We start from the raw sequence: 4726 nt of genomic DNA on the forward strand, positions 1-4726 counted from the left end.
ATACAGTCTCACTAATATTAACTAACATTAATGAGCAAACTTTGAGAGCTAAAAGCTGAGAACATAGGTTATCAGGAGATGAGAAGTGGGTAGAGATTGGTCATTTGATGCTGAAGGAGTATAGAATGTTCAACAGGATTGATTGTATAGATCCAGAAATGGATAGCACAGTACTGTGTGATGGTAGCACAATATTTAAGTATCCTGAACAATGATGTCTGTGAGTTAAGTTGAAAGAGGAGGGCTAGGGGCATGTGGGAAACCAGAAGGAAAGATAGATGATAAGGACTGGGGCTGTACTAACTCAGTGAAACCTAGAGTGGTCAATGATGGTGACTAAATGTACAAATATAAAAATCTTTTATGTGTGGGAGAACGAATGAATGTCAACCTTCCAAGGTGTTGAAAAAGTGTGGTACTGGGGAAAAAAATATAATCAATGCAACTGCAGTCTATGGTCAATAGTAACACCGTAATATGCTTCCATTAAATGTAACAAAGGCAATATACCAAAGAAAAATGTTTATGAGAGGGAGATAAAAGGCAGCGTTGTGGGATTTGTGGTAATGGTGTTATTGTCTGACCTTATTGTTGTATTTTATTTTATTTTTCTTTTATCTTTATTATTATTTTTTTAAAATGTTTTTGAGTAATGAATATGTTCAAGTGCTGATTGTGGTGATGAATGCACAACTATATGATGATACTATGAACAATTGATTGTACACCATGGATGATTGCATGGTATGTGAATACATCTCTATAAAATTGCAGGGAAAAAATAAACAGTGATACAAGTGCTGGAGACAACATGGAGAGAGGGATGTACCTATTCATGTTGGTGGGAAAGTAGAGTGGTGTAGCCTGTCTGGAGGACAGTGTGGTGGTTCTACAAGAAGCTAAGCCTGTGGGTGCCATAAAGTCCTGCAACCTCATTATTGCATATATTCTTGGAAGATCTGAGAGCAGGGACAGGAATGGACATTTGCACACTGGTATTTATGGCGGCAGTATTCACAGTTTGCAACAGATAGAGGTGGCCTAAGGACACATTGAGTGATGAACAGAATGGTGAACTGTGGTGTATGCATGCATTAGAAAATTGAGCGAGAAGGAATAAAGCTGTGAGACATGCATCTAGGTGAATGGATTTTGAAGGCAGCATTTTGAGTGAAGTATGGCAGTAACGAAAAGACAAACATTATAATGCCTCACTAATATGGACTCACCATAATGTGTAACCCTGAGAATTGAATTTTAGAGAACAGATTATCAGGGGAATGCTTATTGTAAATGTCCCTAGATTGCAAGCTCTTACAGCAGTCACATCTATTCCTGAGGTATAATCATTACCTCTAAATTCTGAGATGCTGAGCTCTTTTGTGTCAGTCTCTGGAACTTCTGGTATCTGTGTGACACCTGTAACTCAGAGCTAGAGCTCCGCAGCTATGAATGTCAGTATTACCTCACATGGCAACTGTTAAAAATCTGAAAAAGAGTTCAGATTTCAATTAGAGATATGAATGAAGCAGATTTGGCTAGGACTAGGGCAAATCAGGCCAAAGGGTAAAAGATAATACTGTGTTTTAAAACTTCAACTTCTGTGTGAGACCAAGGAAAGAAATGTTTATTTGCCTCAGGATCTATATTTTCTGTAACACACCAAATAATTTCACTTGTACGATTGGTTTACTAGAACACCACAAGTGCATGAAACTTTGAATAGCACTGAGATCTGGTAGGTTTATACAGGTTAGGGTGAAATCCCAATACATCCCAAAGTAATTTGGGTGGAGAATAAAAATGTATTTGCAACCCAGCCCCACCCTCCCTCCCCCCGCCCCATGCTGAGGAACTGGGGAAAGATGAAGAAATGTTGGACTTCCCCACCTGAGTTATTACTGATGTTCTTGCAAACATTGAGGACTGCCAACTTAGTGGGCCAAGCCCTCAATCTAGAGGCTTTCCCTTATGAAGCTTGTTACTGCATAGGAGAGGCTAATTCTACTTATAATTGTGCCTTAGAGTTTCCCCCAGAGACCCTCCTTGTTGCTCAGATGTGGCCTCTCTCTCTCTAAGGCAACTTTGCAGGTGAGCTCACTGCCCTCCCCACTATGAGTGACATGACTCCCCCACAGGATGTAAATCTCCCCGGTAGCGTGGGACATGACTTCCGGGGATGAGCTTGTTCCTGGCATCCTGGGATTGAGAGAATCTTATTGACCAAAAAGGGGAAGAGAAATGAAACAAAACAAAGTTTCTGTGGCTGAGAGATTTCAAATGGAGTTGAGAGGTCACTCTGAAGGGTATTTGTATGCACTGTATAGATATCCCTTTTTAGTTTTTAGGGTGTTGGAATGGCTAGAGGGAAATTCCTGAAGCTGCCAAACTGTAATCCAGTAGCCTTGATTCTTGAAGATGATTTTTACATGATGTGACTGTGTGATGGTGAAAACCTTGTGGCTCACACTCCCTTTATCCAGTGTATGCATAGATGAGTAGAAATATGGGGACAAAAATTAAATGAAAAATAGGGTGGGATGGGGGATGGAATGTTTTAGTTGTTCTTTTTACTTTTACTTTTATTTTTTTATTTTTTTGGAGTAAGGAAACTGTTCACAAATTGTGGTGATGAAAGCAAAAAGATATGATGGTACTGTGAACAATTGATTATAAACTGAGGATGATTGTAGGATATGTGAATATATCTCAATAAAACTGTATTAAAAAAATGATTGTGAGATCACCCCAAGATATCACGTGAAAGACTGCCATAAACACACTTGGCATCCCCAAACCAGAGCAGTTCTTTTACTACAAATTTATTTTTAAGAAAAAAAATTGCATAGCTGTTCATTTATTTTATTAAACAGTAAAAATGCAAGAAAAAAAATTCTGATAGGGCATTGATAATTACAGGGTGCATAGAACTCCATAGAAGTTTACTCATTCTTCAAAGCATATTTCAAATGTCACATCTTCTGTGCAGTGTTCTCTAATCTACTGAATCAGAATTAATACTTTCCTGCAGTATCTCTATTTCAACCTTATTTAGGATCATATAGTATTTGATTGTTTCTGCATCCACCTCCCCATCGATGGCAAGTCACCTTAGAGTTGGTAACCTAGTTTTATGTTGCTTCCCGTTCCCTCACTCTGCCTCACCCAATGTCTAGCATTAGATATACACTCAAAAAAAGTTTATTTAGTGTTTAAACAAATAAATGAATGGTGAATGAATGGATGCTCTCAGTCATATGTGAGGATGCCACTAAATTGTTGCTAGCCCCATTGGCAAAGAAACAAGGATAACTAAGAAATTAAAAGTGCTCACTATTTGGTAACTGTATATCAATTTTTTTTTATCATAAAAGGGGGTTTATTTGGTTACACAGTTATAGTCTTAAGGCCACAAAGTGTCCAAGGTAACATATCAGCATTCGGGTACCTTCACTGGAGGATGACCAATGGTGTCCGGGAAACTTCTGTTAGCTGGGAAGGCACGTGGCTGGTGTCTGCTCCAGAGTTCTGGGTTCAAAATGGCTTTCTCCCAGGACATTCCTCTCTAGGCTGCCTAATCCTCAAAAATGTCACTCTCAGTTGCTCTTGGGGCTTTTGTCCTCTTTTAGATTCTCCGGAGCCAAAGTCTGCTTTCAATGGCCATTTTCAAACTCTCTCTCATCTGCAGCTACTCTCTCAGACTCTGTGCATTTTTCAAAGTGTCCCTCTTGGCTTTAGCACATTAGCTCCTTCTTTCTGGCTTATATAGTGCTCTAGCAAACTCATCAAGCCCCATGCTGAATGGGCAGGTACACACCTTCATGGAAATTATCCAATCAGTTTTATCTCCCAGGGTTGGGTGGGGCACATTTCCACGGAAACAACCAAAGAATTACAATCTAATCAACACTGATACGTCTGCCCACACAAGATTACATCAAAGATAATGGTGTTTTGGGGGACATAATACCTTCAAACTGGCACACAGTGGGATTGTGACACCAGTTGGGGAAGGCTTCTTGAAGGAAGGTAGGTCATGGACCATGTTGGAACTCTGCAGTCAGGTGTGGATGGGTTATGAGTTTGTCTACCCAACTTGCTTCTTCTTGGTTTACTTTTCTCAGCAGTAAAATGGGACTAGTAGGCTGAGTCAGGATCTTATTTCTACAATCACAGCTGCTTTGGTAGCCAGTCCAAATATGGTCAATACTGACCAGCCATGGTTCTGGGAGGCAGGACACAGTGGCTCCCTCCCCACTCCTGGACTCCTGGTTTCTACTTTTGGATGATGAATCCATCACTCTTCACCTATCAGAACACTTAGATGTTGCTGATTAGATGTTATTATCAATATTTGGATGCCATTCCATCATTGTATAATCTGTTTGTCTAAAATGAAATCTCTCTCAAACCATCCCCACTCCTGGATTCTTCATTTTTGTTTTTGGGAACACCATTTTCCCAAATGCTTGTGTCTAAAGCTTGTCAACCTCTCCTGATGCCCTTAACCCTTCCTCTGCTTCCAGTAGCCAAGCACCAACTTGCCTTTTGTCTTCATTTTGATTCTTTGCTATTAGTCCTCCTTTCTGACATGAGAAAGCCCCTTTGCTTGGGTTCCTTTCTCCTCTTTCTGGGTGATGGAACTGGTCTCCTACTCTGGCCTCCCATCCTCAGGGTATAGCATGGAGATCGATGGAGCCATGTGTCCATGAGCAGTCTCTGGGGC

The sequence above is a fragment of the Choloepus didactylus genome, chromosome 14, assembly GCF_015220235.1.
Source record: "Choloepus didactylus isolate mChoDid1 chromosome 14, mChoDid1.pri, whole genome shotgun sequence".
Taxonomy (NCBI): Eukaryota; Metazoa; Chordata; class Mammalia; order Pilosa; family Megalonychidae; genus Choloepus; species Choloepus didactylus.